At 40.3% G+C, this 19,260-nt stretch overlaps 1 pseudogene across 1 annotated transcript; it reads right to left on the bottom strand.

Moving 5' to 3' along the window:
* Positions 1–8,802: 8,802 nt before the first annotated feature.
* LOC130734254 (probable glucan 1,3-beta-glucosidase A) lies at positions 8,803–12,484 on the bottom strand (annotated as a pseudogene). Its single transcript, XR_009017842.1, has 8 exons — positions 12,325–12,484; positions 12,079–12,198; positions 11,805–11,990; positions 11,349–11,507; positions 10,348–10,517; positions 10,076–10,228; positions 9,272–9,624; positions 8,803–9,104 (listed from the first exon to the last, which is right to left on the bottom strand). The product of XR_009017842.1 is annotated as a probable glucan 1,3-beta-glucosidase A (transcript).
* Positions 12,485–19,260: the final 6,776 nt, after the last annotated feature.

The following is a 19,260-nucleotide window of genomic DNA, read 5'->3' on the forward strand; positions in this document are numbered from 1 at the left end:
TCTTGATTTCAGCGCCATGGGAGTAATGAAAGAAATCACTGCTGAAGGATTGGTTGGTCCTGATGATCCTCCTTTGATTGACCAAAACCTCTGGACCGCAACTGAAGAAGAAGAAGAAGAAATAGGAGAAGAAGAAAGAAATGATGAATAGTGTAATTTTAATTTTTACCTAACCTTTACCGCCATTGCTCTCACATCGCCTTTATATTGAATGATTGTTAGGTTTAAGCGATTGTTGAATGATTGTTCTCGCCGTAAACCCTTTTGTTTGTTACTTCGCGAATCGCCGCATTCTTATTGTTAAAAAATTTAAGAATGAATTTCATAGTTAATCGTCCCGACGCACCGGAGTAATAAAATACTCAACATTATGAGTGACTAAGCACTCGTTTTCCACCTTATTCATTCGTCGACCTTATAACTTGCGCTACTTTTCACGCGTCATGTGATTGAATTACGCCTAACGATTTCGTGCGTTAATTTTAACTAGGGCTTGTTGCTTGGCATTTCTCCGTCAAGACTTTAAACATTTTCCACAAAGGGATAAATGGCCTCCATTCTTGAGGGCTTCGCCCGGGGCTTACAATGCTTGGGTCCCAATGGCCATTTGGGGGTCCCAAGACTTTTGTCTAGTTAACAGCGCTCGTCATATTCTGGTGAGGCTTACCCAGCACATCGTTTACGGGACCGGCGATCACATCAGATTTTCCGGGGGGAGATTCCCAGGCGTCCAAGGCCATTTGTGGAATCGCCGCCACCTTCAGGGTTCCAGCAAGCCCCTTTGGGGATCAAGCCTGTCCCACCTAGTGATCGCCGTATTTCTTTACGTCGATCGGCAATTCTGATCGTTAGGGAATCCCTGGAATCTTTGGACATGAATTTCATGAATTTTCGTTTTATTTGATGGAGCGCCTCGTTAAAAAACTCCCTTCGGAGAAAAAGAGCACGCTTTTATTATGGCGATACATTGGAGAGTTTGGAGATATTTTTTAGAGAAATTAAAGACATCTAACTTTGGAGAATTCATCTTGGTCATCAGAAGCTCTTCCTTGGAGTTTTCCACCTTTCCAGCTTTCTCGTCCACGATCAACTGTAATAATAGCGTAGGCTCAAACCATTGAATGACCTGGGTAGTCGCCTCCCATCAAGCTCTTCCAAGTGGTAGGCCCCTGTACCCAAAACTTTGACAATGCGATAGGGACCTTCCCAATTCGGAGTTAGCTTGTTTCCCGGGGCTCCTGATCGCCACTTGAGGACCAGATCGCCAACTTGCATATCTCGGACGCGAACCCTGCTATTGTACTTGGCGGCCACGCGCTGCTTCATCGCAGTTTCTCGAATGTGCGCCTCGTCACGCGTTTCAGACAAAAGATCCAACTCCATCGCCATATTGGCTTGATTCTCCCCTTCGAAATCTGGCTGAGTCCGCCATGTGAAATTGTCAATCTCCACCGGCAACATGGCATCTACCCCATAGGTCATTCTAAAGGGGGTTTCTCTTGTAGTAGATTGCACAGTGGTGTTGTACGACCATAGTACCACTGGGAGTTCATCCAGCCAGACTCCCTTAGCTTCTTCAAGCCGTCGCCTTAATCCACGCAGAATTACCCTGTTTGCAGATTCTACTTGCCCGTTCGTTTGCGGATGCTCCATAGAGGCGAACCTCATCTGTATGCCCATTTCTTTGCAAAATTCCCTTGTTTGGTTGCTTGAAAACTGGGTCCCGTTGTCGGACACGATCGCCCTTGGGATCCCGAACCTGCAAACAATACGCTTCCAGTAAAAGTTGACTATTTTTGCAGAGGTTATTTTGGCCAGGGGCTCAGCTTCAATCCATTTAGTGAAGTAGTCCACCGCTACTAATATAAACTTCATTTGCGACCTAGCAGTCGGAAAAAGTCCTACTAAGTCCACACCCCACATGGCGAAAGGCCATGGGGCGCTCATCGTTACCAGCTCTTTTGGCGGTGCCTTGGACAAATCCGCAAACACTTGACATTTTTTACACCGCTTCACAAAGTCCATACAATCCTTCCTGAGGGTGGGCCAGTAGAAGCTCGCCCTTAACACCTTGCAAGCCAAAGACCTCCCCCCGATGTGGCTTGCGCACACTCCTTCATGCACCTCAGACATTATCGCCTCATATTTCTCTGGCGGCACGCATTTTAACAATGGCGTCGAAAAACCACGGCGATACAAGTGTCTGTCAATGAGAGTATAGTGGCTCGCCTCTCGCCGTTGCTCCTTCGTGCATTGCTCCACTTCCGCCGGGTCCCCCGCCAAGATAGATAATATAGGTCCCATCCACGTCGCCCATCTGTTCACACATGCCATGAGCTCGCCTTCAATGCTGGGGCACGCTAGCGTTTCCTGAATCACACTTTTGTTGTTGCCGGGCTTCCGTGTGCTCGCCAATTTGGCCAACGCGTCCGCCCGCTCGTTTTCTGCCCGAGGAACATACTCTACCACAACCTCTTGAAAAAGTGTCATCAAATATCGCACTCGCTCAAGGTATTTGATCAGATTGGGATCCTTGACCTGGAAAGTTCCCTTCACTTGATTCTCTACCAACTGCGAGTCCGTTCTTATCAACAACCTTCCGATCTTTACTTCACGCGCCAACTTCAATCCGGCGATGAGAGCTTCATATTCTGCCTGGTTGTTTGTTGCCTTGAACTCGAATTTCAGCGATTGCTCCAGTACTAGATCTCCTGGTCCTTCCAACGTTACTCCCGCGCCACTGCCACTGCTATTGGAGGATCCATCTACAAAGAGAGTCCACTGAGTGTCCACTCTTTCAAACCGGTCTGGGGTCAACTCCACCACAAAATCAGCCAGTGACTGTGCGCCAACTGTGCCCCGCTTATCATATTGCAACCCATATTCAGATAATTCAACCGACCAGGCGACCAATCTACCTGACAAATCCGGTTTTTGTAACACTTGTCTCAGAGGCAAATCCGTCTGCACCTTCACTGAAAAACTCTGAAAATAAGGTCTCAACCGCCGGGCGGTGACAAGGACCGCCAGTGCCGCCTTCTCAATTTTCTGGTATCTGACCTCTGCGCCCCGGAGTATGTGGCTAACAAAATAGACAATTCGATGCTCGCCATCTATTTCCTGCAGTATCACAGAACTCAGAGCACTATCACTCACAGCAAAATACAAGTGCAGTGGGTGTCCCTGTATTGGTTTTGACAAGATTGGCGGTGATGACAGGAGTTCCTTGAGGCGAACAAAAGCTTCTTCACACTCCGCCGTCCACTCAAATGCAACATTTTTTCGAAGAAACTTGAAAAAAGGGAAAGATCTATCACCAGACTTAGGAAGAAATCGAGATAAAGCTGTTATTCGCCCTGTTAAACGCTGGACTTCTTTCACATTAGAGGGGCTTTTCATCTGCTGAATCGCCTTGCATTTGTCTGGGTTTATCTCTATTCCTCTGGATGTGATCATGAATCCTAAAAACTTGCCGCCCTAAACCCTAAACCCTAAACCAAAAGAGCATTTCTCCGGGTTGAGGCGCATATTGTGCTTCCTTATCTCGCCGAATGCTTCTTCCAGATCTTGATGATGGTCCAAACCACGTACTGATTTAACGATCATATCATCAACATAGACTTCCATGTTTCTTCCCACCTGTCCAGCGAAAACCCTATCCATCAATCTTTGGTAGGTCGCCCCAGCATTCTTTAATCCAAACGGCATGGTGCGATAGCAATAGTTGACTCTGGCGGTCATGAAAGCCGTTTTGTCCTCGTCTGCCGGGTGCATGCGGATTTGATGATAACCAGAATAAGCATCCATCAAGCTAAGCAGTTCGTTGCCCGAGGCACCATCAACGAGACCGTCAATGCTGGGAAGGGGATACGAATCCTTTGGGCATGCCTTGTTTAAGTCTGTGTAATCCACGCACATTCGCCATTTTCCATTCGCCTTCTTTACCATCACGACGTTTGCCAACCACGTCGGATATTTCACCTCCCTGATGAATTCTGCCGCCAGCAACTTGTCAACTTCCTGTTGAACCGCTTTTCCCTTGTCTCCGCCCAAGCGCCGCCTGAGTTGTGAAACTGGCTTGACACTTGGATTCAATGCTAATCGATGACAGATGAAGTTTGGATCAACTCCGGGCATGTCCTTGCAGCTCCAAGCAAACAAATCTAAGTTCTCACCTAGCAACTTTGCCAGGCGCGTCTCCTGCTCGTCCGTCAATCTGGTCCCAATCTTTAAAGTGCGATCGCCAAACTTTAGCGCCTTTGTTTCCTCAATTGGCGTGGGCCTGTTCACTCGCCCCTCGCCACGTGGGTCAAGATTTTCATCCGAAGTTTCAATTTTATAACATCTGTGCCCAACCAACGCACTCTTCTTGCCATACAGGTTGAGGCAATTATTATAACATTCCCTCGCCAATTTCTGGTCAACCTTTAGTTTCCCAACCTCGCCGTTGCTTAGTAAATACTTGACCGCCAAGTGGGCTGTTGAAATTACAGCACAGAGGCGATTCAATGTATTTCGCCCAATGATGACATTATAAGATGCCACCACCTGGAGGACCAGATACCTTACCTTCAAAACTTTTGCACACTCATCTTCCCCAAATATTGTGTCCAGATCAATGAATCCTCGCACCATTACTTGCTCTCCTGCAAAACCCACCAAGGTTCCCGCGTATGGAGTCAGATCATTGTCAGTCAGTCCCAACTTGTCAAATGCGTCACCATAGATAATATCAGCTGAACTACCCTGATCCAGTAGTACCCTTCTGACGTTGAAACTATTCAACCTTAATTGCACTACTACTAGGTCATCCTTGTGAGGTTTTATCCCCTCAAAGTCTGCCATCGAGATTGTTATGTCAGGGTGCACGAATCCGAAAGCAACTTCATGAACTGAATTAACTGCACGAACATGACGTTTCCGCGCCGCATGGGTGTTGCAACCACCGCCAAATCCTCCAGCGATGGTGTTTAAGGTCCCTACGGGCGGTCCTGAGTGTTGAGCGAACGTGTCATCAGCCCCTTTTGCGATGATAGCCGCTGATTCTTGCTTCTTCTTGCCCTTATTGTCCGTTCGCTCCTCCTCTCGCTTATCCGTTTTGTTGTGATCGCCATTGTTGCGCCACTGGCCTTGGCGATTTCCTCGATATCCTGCCCGAATCAACTTATCAATCTCCCGGTGCAAAGTCCAACAGTCGTCCGTGTCGTGCCCGACGGACCGATGGTACTCACACCACTTCTTAGGATTGGCGTCCCGGGGTTGATACTTTGGGGCCTCTGGCTCATCCACTAGATTTGCGTCCCTCGCCTCGCGGAGCATATCCGTTAAATCTGTGTTCATCACCATGTCAGCCTCCTCCCGCTGGCGATGAGACTTAGATTGCCAAGCTCGGCGTTGTTCATAATCATCGCGCCGTGGATACAACTGTTCCTTGGTTGGTTTCAATACCGCCTTCCCCTTATCTTGTCTTTGCTGCTTGCCATCCCCCTTATCTTCGCCATTCTTATCTTTTTTCGCGCGCTTGGGTGACGTGTCGCCTTTTTCCAGTTTCGCGCGCTTTCTTTTGAAAGCATCGTCCTCCTCGTCAAGAATATAAGTGCTAGCGCGAGCACGCATCTCTTCCGTCGAACGTGCCGGCTTGCATGTCAACTTGCTGTTCAACCCTCCCGGTAACAAACCATTCTTGAATGCTAGAGCACAGGCTCGAGGCTCCTCGTCCTCTACCTTGACCGATGCAGCGCTGTACCTTGCCATGTACTCCTTCAGTGACTCTCCTTCTTGTTGGCGAATGTTGTATAGGTCATTGATCGTCACCGGCTGATTCTTATTCGCCGAGAATTGCACTAGAAACTTGGATGAGAAGTCTCTGAAATTCGAAATCGATCCGCGCGGCAAAGTTGTGAACCATGCCATCGCCGTCGATTTGAACGTCGATGGAAACATCCTGCACTTCACCGCATCTGATGCCACAATTATCACCATCTTCGTGTTGAAATACAGAAGATGATCCTTCGGATCAGAATCTCCACTGTAAGAATCCAGAACTAACGTTTTCATATTATCTGGAATCGCCACACTCTCAACGTCCTCCGAGAACGGACGGAACTCAGCTACGGAATCCGCTTCTCTGCCTCCATCATCTTGTTGCTCGCGGCGGTAGAAATCCAACTGAGCTTGTAAATGCTCATTCCGCTGCTGGATGTCGCCAATGCTGCGCATCATACGGCGCCATTCCTCCTGCGTCACAGCCGGTTGTCGCTCCAGAGTAGGTGAATTCTCTAGTGAGCGTTCCGGAGATCCGATCTGCGAAGGCGATGGAGGAGGTGGTGGTGATGGAGGAGGAGAAGGCGGCAAAGAAGCACGCGTAGCCTGTACTCTCGCTGTTCGCATCGGAGAATCTAAAACAACTCGCTGAGGTCGCCGAGGCGGCGAGGTTCGCCGTCGCACCGGCGAATGATGTTGCTTCCTGCGTCGAGTCTCCATCTAGACCAGGAATGACACAAATTTGATCGTAAAACAAGCACCGATCACAGAATCAAACCAAGAAAAACTTTAGAATCACTGAATCGTAACCAGAAATCGCCTCTTTGCACAATCAGTCCACGTGAATGGGAATAGAAAGTTTATGGTCCCCACAGACGGCGCCAAATGTTCTAGGAACGAACATTGAAGGAAGGGATAGTACCTAGAGAGTGGAGGAATGTGCTAAAGAGAGAATGAGAATGAGAGAGAGAATGCTGAATTTCATGTGTTATTTCATCAAATGAGCAAAAAAAGTCCCTTACAATTGATGTTCACCTCCTATTTATAGAACTTGGGTACTACCTATTGGGCCCATTGGGCCCCTGAAGTTGAGGCTCAACTTAAGGCCAGGCTCCCGCCCTTGGGCGGGCCGAACCCTGGGCGTCGCCCCTCTAGGGGCTCGCCCAGTCCACTGTGTTAGCCTGTTTTCTAGTACCATAAAATATGATTTTGTAATTATGGTTTTTAGTTCAATAACTTGAAACTTTATCACCATCACCATCCACCGCCACCACCCAACATAGTCACCACCACCGCCACCACCACCTTCAACGCCACCACCATCAACACCACCACCGACCTCCATCGCTACCACCTCCACTTGCATCATCCACTAATTCCACCGTCGCAACAATTAGCATGCACTACTACTACCACCCTCGCACACCACCACCACCTCCACCACTCTTCACCATTGTCACCTGCGCCGCCACCACCACCTCCACCACCCTCTAACACAAGCGCTTACACCTCCACCACCGCCACAATAGCCACTACCACCACGTCGCTGCCACCACCATCATTGTCATGACCACCGGGTAAAATCCTCCCTCAACCACCACAACCACCTCCATTGTCACCACCAACGCCACTGGTGTTGGAACCACCACCAGCACTACCACCTCCAATGGCGTCACCACCCCCACCATTTCCACTACCATTACCTCTATCACCACCGCCACCCTACTCTACCATGACCGTCATTGTCACTGCCACTAGGTAACATTGAGGCTCATCCCTAGTACCTGACTCATCCATTATAATTTCGCAGCTACCACTCAAGGTTGTCAACAACTTTTTTTAAACTAAAAAACTCGAAACATAAAGCCCAAAATTTTCATTATCAGCCATTCTTTTTACTTTAATTTATTTCTCAATTATCCTTACTCTCATATCTCATGAACAATAACTATGAGCTTTTAGTCAGGGTTGAGTACATGGGAAGGCCAATTAGAAAATTTCCAAAGGCGTCCAAAAATATTAAGGCCCTAAAAAAATAGTATGTATACTACTAAAACTTAAGAGAGTTAATAAAACAATGAAAAATTACGTAATATTAATGACAACATAGGAAATGCAACGAGAGAACTTAGAAGCGCAACATGAGAAGTGAAACTTTGGAAGTTAGTAGTAGTACTAGTATTTGTATGAGCAAATTTATATTTTTCAAAAAATAAGTAAATAAAATATCTGTTATTTGACATTCTCAAAATTCAAAAATTAATTTGTGTTACTCATTAGGGCTAGTTTTTTTTTTTATGACTTACGTATCTGTAGTATTGTATAAGTTTGTTCTTCACAGACTTCACTCATTGTTTATTCTCTAGAAAAAAAATTTATTTTCTACGTTGAAGTGAATTATCAAATGAGATATTTTAATCAAAATGTTGCAAAATCCCACATTGTTTCATTCATTGCGTTTATGGTTCTATTGTTCATATTCTTTTATTTATTTTGCAGTATAAAACTCTTATAAATGATTTCTCATCTCAAAATACTAAAAGATTAATATAAAAATTCATAATTTATACGATATATCATATCTCTTTAAGATTTTTGTCAAAACAAAATCACTTTAACATTTTTACCTTAGACCTCTAAAATCTCTATACATGGCCCTGCTTTTAGCAGTGTATTTAAAACCTAAACTAGGGAGTAGAGTCCTCTCCTCAAGTAATTATTTGTTTAAAAAATCATTATACATTGGTTTCTTGAAGTCACGTGATAAATTTCTTACTTTCTCCTCTACATTTTCCCCGCTTATATTCTTCACAGATCTCTAATTTTTTTAGCTTTTACTGAGTGAGCTCCTTTCAAGTTTCATGATTTGCAAATCAACCCCATATGTCCAATTCACTAATTAACTATCTTGATTGCATTTGTAATGCTCAAGGTTTGAAGTGAGGATAAAATTGAATAAAAGGTCTAATGACTGCCTGATTACATTTACCTTTCGTTGTTGTTAGGCTGATTTATCAAAAGATTACACAAAAGATCCAATAAAAAGAATAAAACTTTGTAATGCTCCTCTTTATTTGATGATCACAAACTTTTTAAAGCTTTATTTTGTTTTCGGTCAACAACTTTCTTTTTTTTTTTGGTCAATGGTCAACAACTTTCTAAAGCTTGATATAACCATTTTTTTATCATCCACTCCATACTCCAGTGATTGATGGAATTTTTATAACTCCAATAAGCCCATCCAAATGTTGCTTGCCCAAAAACATCTAACTGGGCCTTGGCGAATCTTTGTAACTCTTCTTTGGTTCCCCCATCGAGTTTCCACTCAGCAACCCATTCACCTTGAATTGAAATTAATGTGGTTGAAAACAAGAATTTAAATCAGTACTGAACACATTTAAATTAAATGAATAACATAAATTCTAAAATAAAGTGCAGAGTAAAATTTCATGAACTAATTAAAATATTTGTATTCAAAAGGATAAAGAAAGGTCATTTGGAACCTCACCTACAAATACCAGAGGACCATTTGAAGCTGTAACAGAATTCAAGTCCGATTGACGGCCGCTGTAAATGAAATCAATGTTCTGCTGGGCATTCAAGGTTTTAAAAAAATCTTCAAAAAGGCTGTAGTAGTGAACATCTATCACAGATCGTGTAAGGTCATTGGCAACATTGAAGAATTCTTTAGGGTCTGAGGTACCTAGCCTATTTGAAAACACAACATAAGCTGTGGAGGAGTGTTTGCGCACTGCTTCATATCCAGCCTTGTAGTACTTGTTTAGGCTCTCTAGAGTGGCACCAGGTGAGCGAGGCTCATTTAAAAGTTCAACTGCGTAAAGGCTTGGTCTGTTTTAATACCTATATACAACAATAACAATATAGAATATTGATTATATAATGCAAATACCAATGGTTTTAAATTTTCGTTTGTAACCGCTGCCATCATGATATCAAAGTTTTTCATGACTTCTGCAACATCTAGGTCTCCCAATCTTTATGTTTTCTCCGCGATGTACATGTAGAAAATTTCATATCCCCTCCAACAAATACTTTACATTTCCCTAGTCAATCTCAAAACCTGAGGGTTAAGTACCTTGGGTAGCTCAGGGCTTAGATGAAGTCTGAGAAGGTGAAGTACTCGTTGAAGGGCATGAAATGTCCTACATATACATGGTAGGAAATATGCATCCCAATTTTAAAAGGTGTGACGCGTGATCTCAATTACAATTTGAAACAATAATGTTTCCATTTACATTTAAAACATGAAAGTGATATTTAATTATAAAAGTGTTCCATATGTAATATAAACCTGGCAGTTAGGAAGTCTATAATTTGAACAGTTTGTTGGATGGTTTCATCTGATCCCCATTCTTGTGAACCATCTCTTGAAGAGCTATGCTCAAAGCCATTTTGAGAAGCAGGTGCAGCATGAAGATTTATAATGATTTTCAATCTATATTTCCTGCCACCAGATTAATAATATATAAATATCGTTTCAGTTTCAATACCAACTAAGCCCCTTTAATTTCAGAATCTAGCTAAAGCCACATAAATTCTAGAAAATAAAGTTTATGAACTCGCTCTGCCCACGAGAAGGCATTGTCAAGTGTGTTCAAGGAACCCCCAACATAAGGCCATGGTGGAGTTGGATCACTTGCTATCCACCAACCAACGAGAATTCTAACAGCATTTAATCCATTATTTGCTATGAACATGAAATCCTCTTCCACAATATAAGTGCTCCAATGTTCCTGAAATAAACTCATAGCATCAAACATTCACATATCAACGTGTAGACAATACATCTAGAAGTTAAGGTCCCTTGTTTAGCCAATACAAGTCTTTGGACCGAAACACTATTTGGCATCCAGGATATACAACAGGTTCGTGTAAGAGTTGGAATCGGGTCTGGTGCGCTATTTAGTGTCAATTACTTTTATAATTATCTGTCGTTTTTTACTGCAATGAAAAATCTTTTTTTTATCAAGAATTAAAATCAAATACACTTACAAAATTAGAGATTAATTTAACAATTAACTATTTTTTATATATTTCATGAAAGGTTATCATACTCTATTAGAAAGTATTTAAGATGCGACTAACTCTCTTAATAGATATTTTTACACAAGACTCAAAGCAAAACGAATGTATATGTATGTACATGAGAAGAACTCAAAATATTATGAGTTTAATGGATATGCACTGACAGTGTAAAATAGTTTTACACAGACATTCAATTGAATTCCGCCAAATCAGAAAATATGTTATTCTTTTAATTAAAATTAAAGTCAGATGTAATTATCTCTCTTATGTGGCATGCTTTGATTGAATGACTGTGTAAAACTATTTTACACTGTCAGTGCATATCCATTAAACTCAAATATTATTATACGTAAGAAATGTTAACGAGTACTCTTAAACTTTATTTTTCAAAGATTCGACTATAAAAGGTAAGCTTCTTTTGAAGAATTATTAGATTAGATAAGAGCAAGCACATTTGATATGACTTCAAACTCATGCTACCAACTTGACCTGCAACTTGCTGGTCAATTCTTTGGCATCGTATTATTATTTAATGTTACCTTCATTATTTGCGGTGCTTCTATTGGCCCATAACCATTTGTGAGTTGGAATTCTCCTTGCAACCCTCCAGTAATTTTCATTTCAAAAACAGTTGGGTCATCTTCTCGCCATCCGCTAACATGTGATACATCAGCAGTCACCAGCACCTCTGTTTTTGCCTATAAATCAGTACCACCCAATCAACATTTTTTATACAGCCAAGTGGGTACATAATTAAATCACATTTACATATTAATCATTGTTAAGTGTTAACAATGACTAATTGGATTGTGCAGTATGAGTTGGTTAATCACACGTATTCGAGCTAAGAACATTCATAACTTGACGAACATTCATAACATTCGTAGAAGTATTTTTTATTCACCAAAGTCGAAATTGAGATTTTCCCGAAATGAAACATGAAATAAAACATGTACTACTTGAACCAATCATTCGTTTGTAAGCAGAGAATTTACCTGCAAGAAGTATCCATTTAATGCTTTGATTCTAACACGGTTTGAATTGTCACTTTCCTTAATGATATTAAACACTGCAGAATCAGTGGGAGTGTTGGTCACAGCAACAGCGTTAATCCCATCTAACCCCACAAACTGCTGGCTGAACACCTTGAATCTGAATGCAGATTCGTTTATCCTCCACAACTACACAAAAGGACATTAACATCCAACATCACTCTTTTTCACACAAATTAAATTAGCTTCAATTGATGAATAAAAATCGATCACTCACAGAAAATGTTTCCCAACCCGAAGGGGTGTCGCGATTGGCAACAAGGTTTGTTCCTCCACCAGACTCTGCACAGAGATATTTCCTTGTTGTCACAGACTTGAATTGAAGGCCAGTTCCATCCTACAAAAAGAATGACCATGTATTATGTTATGTCTGTGAAGAGGGCTATATATGAATTTAAAATAAGAAAGCATAAAATTAATTGAAATGCAATTTAATTTGTTATATATATAGATATTTACTGACCAATAATTCTTTATTTGGAATTCCATCGAATAGAGAAGGTTTCATCCATCCTTCAGTAACCAGCCAGCCACCAAGATTAACTGCTTTCACTCGAACTTGGGAACTTGTCATGTTTAGTTGTCTTTGATCTTTGATCGATCACATCTCATCCTCTGAATGCAGACGACCAATTTATATAGAAGCTTAAATATGTGTTTAGTCAATTAGTATACCAAAGAAACATAAAAAAGTTCAGACCACTTGTAGCAAATTGTGTTAAAATATGTGTTTGGACCAACCCATGTGAACCCAGTGGTTGAAAGCGGCAATAAATAAATAATACGAAATAGGCTGGTGCTTATAAAAAAAAACGAAATAGGCTGGTATAAGCATGTGAACCCACTAGTATTTTCTATAAGCCAAATTTGTATTAAAACTTGGAGTACAATGGGTACTCCAACCCAAGAAGGAAATGATGAAACAAAACAAGAGAACAAGAACATAAGGTGAAACAAAACAAATGGCAGTAAAAACCAGAAAAAATCCAACACCCTTTGATATACTTCATGCAGCACCCTCTGACACCAAAGCCATATGCAAACCTAGCTAGCAAATACACCTCATGATCCACCCAAAGGCTTGACACCCCCACACAAAGTAACAGTGGGGTCTCAAACCTCATTCTTGCAATCTATCACCCTCGTAGAAAAGCCATCGGAAGACAGAGCACACTTGGCAATAAAGACTTCACTCAATTGCAGCTCGTAAAAGAAAGGCTGGTAAAATACTCTTTTTACTTTTAAGGATACACTCCGATACATCTATCTATAGTAATTGATTTATTTTTTGAAAAATTAACATAGATCTCTCACTTGTTAAAAAAATATTTTGACTTTTCAAAAATTAAACCAATCGTTATGAGTGTAACAACTAATGTCACTAAAAGAGTGTGTTGCTAATATTTACCGATCAATATTCTCTTTATTCCATAAAAATTGTTGTTTAAGATTGTGGTGCAAAGATTAAGATAACAATTAATGATAGTACAATAAAGTTGCTAAAATACCCTTATTTAGTTTTACTAATATCATGTGTATCTATTAAATTCTATTTTTTTTTTGAAACTAATAAATTCTATATTTTTTTTTTGTTACTAATAAACTCTATGTTATGTTAGATAGAGAAGAATGTAGTTGATAGATAATAGTCGTGATTGATTTTTTTTTGAACTAGTTGTTATTGGTTAATATGAAAGGTGATAAGTGAGAGAGAAAAAATTAAATGGAGTATAGGTGAAAAAAATTAGAAAAAATATCTTGATTTTGTAAAACAACAAACATTTTGAAAAACATGAAGACTAAAATAACAATCTTTGTGGGATGGAGGGAGTGATTTCCAAAACCACAAGCTATAATCAAATTCAAAGTTGAAGAAAAAATAGAATATTCATTAATAAGATCCAAACGATAGTTGATGATAGACGATGAACTGAATCGTTTGGCGCAGCAGATAAGCAAGAGTAAATGAAAAAGACAATGACACACAAGCTTTTATATTGGTTCACCCCCAGAACGATAGGGTTACATCCTGTCCTCGACGTTTACCGCGATTTTACTAAGGGTGAGTTCTAAGGACTCCTCCTTACAGGTATTATTCAGTTTGCCTCCTCAAGTCAGAGTATTTCTTAGCAACTGTCTATCCAGGCATTGAGTATTATAGCCTCTCCAGGCAAGTATTATTTCAGAACTACCTCTCCGAGCATTGATACTCTTAAAGCCGCTCCAGGCTAAATATTATTTCAGAACTGCCTCTTGAGGCATTGAGTACTCTTAAAGCCTCTCCAGGTTAAGTATTATTTCAGAACTCTCTCTCAAGGCATTGAGTATTTTTTGTCCCTGCCTCTCCAAGCATATGAGTATTCTTTTGTCACTGCCTCTCCAGGCATTGAGTAGTCTTAACGTCTCTCCAGGCCTCGAGTATTCTTTTGCCACTGCCTCTCCAGGCATTGAGTATTATTTTGCCCATGCCTCTCCAAGCACAAGTATTCTAAAGACTCCTCCTACCAAGTATTATCAGGACTCCTCCTAACAAGTTTTATTAGGACTTCTCCTTACAAGTATAAAGAACTCTTCCTTACAAGTATAAAGAACTTCTCCTTACAAGTATAAATGACTTCTCCTAAATGATCTTTTTCAAGACCATTTCTACTACTTTACAATCTCTTTTGAATAAGAGGAATAGTAGTAAAATGAAGCACTAAGAACTATAAAGTATTGTAGAATTACTTTATGTTCTTTTAAAACAAGAATGAAATAAAAAGATAAATCTCCTAAGTGTGATTCTCCTTGTTGCTGAGGCTGATGATGCTATCTTCTTCTAAGCTCAGACCTCTAGACATTTCTTTAGACGATAAGAATATGTTCTTGAGAGCACGTTTGGAAATCCTGAACTGGGTTAGGATACTTTGATTGAATCCCAATTTAGATTTCTAAAAGTCTGGTGTTTGGACTTGCAAAAAATCAATTTGTGAAATCTTCAAGACTTTGTATTTATAGCTCCTGATCTTCTGTGAGTAGAGATTTGGCCGTTGGATGGTATTCACATAAATTATGACCATTACATCGAATTGTGCTGAAGTCCATAAACGTGTTGAATTGGTACAACTCAATGCAGGCCTATTGCTTTGGAAATTGCAATTTGTTTAGCATAGGTCGGAGCTACTATCCGTTGAGATAACCAAAATGCTCTTTGATAGATGGAGCGTTGTGCCTTCAGCCTTGGTTACGGCACCGTGTTAGATCACGTGCTGCTGCAGATGTTGAGACTTCTCTGATACGCTTCCTTGTGGATTTTCTTCATTCATACGATGGTGTATAATCCACTAATGAGGTAGCTTGATTCCAGTGAGTTACTTCGTCTCTTCACCTTTCAACGGATGTCTTTCTTTCTCCCCTTTTTGACTTGGTTGTAGGCAAAATGACTTTAAGTTTTTTCCTTAGGAGATGGATGAACTGATGATGTCAGGATGAGGAACAGTCGGCACAGATGATGGACTTCATCTCATTCCTAGACAGATAAGGGAAAACTCAAGATCTGAATATTATGATGATTTACCTTGATCATTATGCATATTTGATGGTTGCTTGAAACTTTAAACTTTGACCTCTCTCTCTTAGGTGTTGTCAGAGATATTTTGCATATTGACATGATGTTTCCTTTCTCTGAACACAGCTTCTTCTGATTGGCCAACTTGAGTTGGACAATTGATTTTCCTTTGCAAGTTGTCTTTTCTTTCTTCTAGAGACGATCGTTCCTTGAGACAATTCTGCTCTTCTTTTGGAAGGTCTTCTGATTTTCTACTGACGGTTCTTCTTTCAATTAACTTTCTGATGTCTGCTGTCTTGTCTTCTTTTTCTCTTTGCTCAAAATCTTTCAGTTGAAGAATCATATCTCTTTGTAGTAGCAGCTTCTTATGTTGAGACGATATTCCTTGTCATCATTGAGTCATACGATATAATATGCTTTGTTGAGCTTCATCTTTTTCTTGTGTAGATGGTCTTTGCGGATATAACTTTTTCTCTTTGCAAATGTACCGTCTTATTAGAGTAGATGACTACTTACTTAGACTATCATTGTTTGTCATGAATTCCAATGCATATGAAATTCCAGATGAAACAAGTAGATCATAAGTTCTTAGTTCTTTTGACTATGCTTGTTTGTCCTGAAGTTCCAAGACGTAACAAGTAAGTCACATTTAAGTAGCTCTTGAAAAGTAAACAACAAGGATTTTTTAGATATCAATAATAGACGCTTGGAAGTCTCTTAAAAATTGTTATCATTCAAAATAAGATAGACGATGAAGGCATTTGAACTTAACATAGCGGTTGTTTTCAACATCCGCAGGTGCAATCCCAATGGTTCTAAATAATAACATATGTTGGTGACAAAGATCCCGCGATGGTTTTTAACAACCTATCGGACCATGTAATACAATAGAGATTTATTTTGGGGCAGTTTTAAACGCTTGTTGTAAGACCCTCAATTTTGAACTATTTATAGCTTGTTTGATTATTAATGTGTTGACTGTTATGTTGTTGTGATGTCTGATTGTTGACTGTAGGGTTGTTGTGTGTTAGACTGATGACTGTTTGGTTGAAACGAATGAGAAAATGCATGATAAAGTGTTAATATTTTCATTTGAGAGCACTGGATTAGTTGGTTTCATATTTATTGTGTATAGAAATAATTTTTAGCCTTAGGTTTTATTATTAAAACTGAAAATAATGTAAAATAGGGGAATAGCCTTAAAAGTAATTTTAAAATTAAAATTTATTTTAAAGAAGTGGAAAATAAATTAAATATTCTCTTAAGAGAAAATGAGTGATTTAGTTGGCTTATTTCAAATTTAAAGAGATAATCTTGAACTTATCTTAGAAAATCTTTTAAAAATTGAAGAAGAGATAACATTATTGGATAAATATATCTTGATAAGTTAAAATAATTATATTTATTATTATTTTCATGATTATGGAGAGAAGAATAATTTTGGGTTTGATGTTTGTGGAGAGAAAAATATGTCTTTGAACTTTGTCCAAAGCTAGCTCTTGATCGATTACATCCCATCCTCTGAATCAGTGGCAAATCCATACATTTCATATTGTGGGGGCAAAACACACAGCAATAACTTAAAAAATTTTAAGGTGTTGCGGGTGGCATATGCATAAATTTGTAATATTAAAAATATAGATTCCTCTTACTAAAAATGAAAATTATAAGTTTATAATTTTTTTAGTTAAAAAGGTAATACTTTAAAATTTGCTTTAGACATTTTTTAGTGTTAGGTTGGCCCTTACTTTTACAAGGGCTAATGATGCATAGAAATTAATAAAGTGGCTTATGAGTAATTTTAGAAAGTTGATAAATTTTGAGAACAATTTTAATGTAATTAACATTTTTTAAGGAGTGTGAAATCATTAAGGACTAGATGGACTAGGCTTATAAAAAAGGAGAGAAAATAGACAAGTGCATGATAAACACAAACTAATACATTTTTTTAAGTAGGCAACACAAACTAATACTATATATAAATTTTTATTTATTAATCTAGAGAAACAGAGCATGGTTTTTGGACTGATATAGGCGAACCGGGTCATTTATTTTGGGCTTATCACTATCATGTAACAAATGGGTCGGGCAACCCATGGTCCAGCCGGACCAAAACCCAAGTTATAAATAGAAGAGGATCGCCCAAGCGGCAGGGATCCTATCATTTTCACGCATTTTCGTTTACTTTGTTTACTTCGCTTGCTCTCAAACTGGTTAGCCTTTAGTCTGTGGTTTATACCGGAACATTGGCGCCCACCGTGGGGCCGAAGGATACTTTCCTAGGCTTCAGTTTTCACCGCGATGGTGACTCGATCCGGGGCGAACGGAGAGAGGAATCATGTTCAACAAAATGATGTTCCTCCCGATGCTCTTCAACGGATCATGGATGATCTCAATGAACTTCGTCAACATAATCAACAATTACAAAATCAACTCACTGATCTCAATCAGACTCAGGGTTTACGAGAGGGCGATCGAAGAATGGCTGAGACGGTGGTGGACTTTCAACCTTTTACAGAAGAAATAGCGAATACCGCCGTCCCGGACAATTTGAAGACGTTAAAGCTTGATTCTTATTATGGTGATTCAGACCCAAAAGATCATTTAGTGTATTTCAACACGAAAATGGTCATTGTAGGCGCATCAGATGCGTTGAAGTGCAAAATGTTGCCATCAACTTTTAAAAAATCAGCGATGATTTGGTTTACCACTTTACCGTCAAGGTCAATTGTCAATTTTACTGAATTATCTACAAAGTTCTTGTCTCAGTTTTCTACCAGTCGTGCACAAAAAGTAACTCCGGCGACATTATTTAATGTTCGTCAAGGACCAAATGAGACTTTGCATTCTTACATGGGGCGTTTCAATCAATTATCTGTTCATTTGGAGGATAAAATGCCAGAAATTTGCATTGCAGCTTTTGAATTGGGCTTGAAGCCGGGTGGTTTGAACAGTAATTTGAGTAGAAAGCCTGTGGAGACAATGGTGCATTTGCGCGAAAGGGTACAAGGGTACATCAGGGAGGAGCAGAGTGATCGGATCAAGAACAACCGCCCGAATGCAGCGGTTCCAGGGCAGAAACAACAGTTTGAGACGAAGAAGGGAGCGGTTGCAGATCAATATTCGAAGGGATGGACCGAGAATAGCAGCGCAGGGTATAATAATCGTAACCGTTATGACGGCTGATTTGCTAACCGTTCTAATTTCAAAAATCGTGCTCAACCGTATGGAGTGCGTGGGCCAGGACATTCGATGACGTGGACTCGGAATCAAAATGACCGTGCAGTACCTTTGGCAGTTAATTTGACTGAAGCTTTGCACACGTGTTTGGAGGCGAATGTTATTCGTTTTCCACGGCAGCCAAAGCCGTCAACGGGTTACGTGGATAAGAAGAAGTGGTGCGAGTATCATAGGATTTCAGGGCATAATACTGATGATTGTTTTACTTTGAAGAAGGAGATTGACAAATTGATAAAGGCTGGGTATATGAAGCAGCTTGAAGGGCGAAGCAATTCAGATGAAGCAGGAACTTCAATAAGACGAACTGAAGATGGAAAAGAGATTGAGGGCGATGGTCAGGATAGACAGTCAGATGGAAAAGCAAAGGGGCGAATTCATTCTATTTTTGGTGGATTTCGTGGCGGAGGGATGACTAATTCAGCTCGTAAAAGGTACGTTCACTCCATTAATGCTGTTTACTCTAATGATTGGGGAAGTTGGGCAACCAATCAACCCGATATAACGTTTACTGTGCGAGATTTTGAGGGAATACAGCCTCACGAAGACGATCCAATTGTTGTAATGCTGAGGATTGCTGATTATGAAATTGAGAGGGTACTTCTGGATCAAGGA

The sequence above is a fragment of the Lotus japonicus genome, chromosome 1 (genome assembly GCF_012489685.1).
Source record: "Lotus japonicus ecotype B-129 chromosome 1, LjGifu_v1.2".
Taxonomy (NCBI): Eukaryota; Viridiplantae; Streptophyta; class Magnoliopsida; order Fabales; family Fabaceae; genus Lotus; species Lotus japonicus.